The sequence below is a fragment of the Triticum dicoccoides genome, chromosome 2B, assembly GCF_002162155.2.
Source record: "Triticum dicoccoides isolate Atlit2015 ecotype Zavitan chromosome 2B, WEW_v2.0, whole genome shotgun sequence".
Lineage (NCBI taxonomy): Eukaryota > Viridiplantae > Streptophyta > Magnoliopsida > Poales > Poaceae > Triticum > Triticum dicoccoides.
In genome coordinates this window covers 255,214,565-255,214,779 of record NC_041383.1, presented here as the reverse complement: position 1 = coordinate 255,214,779, position 215 = coordinate 255,214,565, and positions in this window count along the sequence as shown.

Here is a 215-nt window from a genome sequence, read left to right as displayed (position 1 = left end):
GCAGCTGCTCCCAGTCCGCTCCACCCTGCCTCCGCCATGTTCGGGCAGGCTCGTTTCGCCCACACCAGCCCGTCCCGCCGGCCGCGCACCAGCCACAGCGTGGTCGTGTCCTCCCCGGCCATGGACCACCAGGTGTTCGTCCTGCGTCAGCACGCGGTCACCCTCTCCGCGCCGGAGGGGCCGGGCGCGGCAAGCCCTCTGCTGGTGGGGCATGC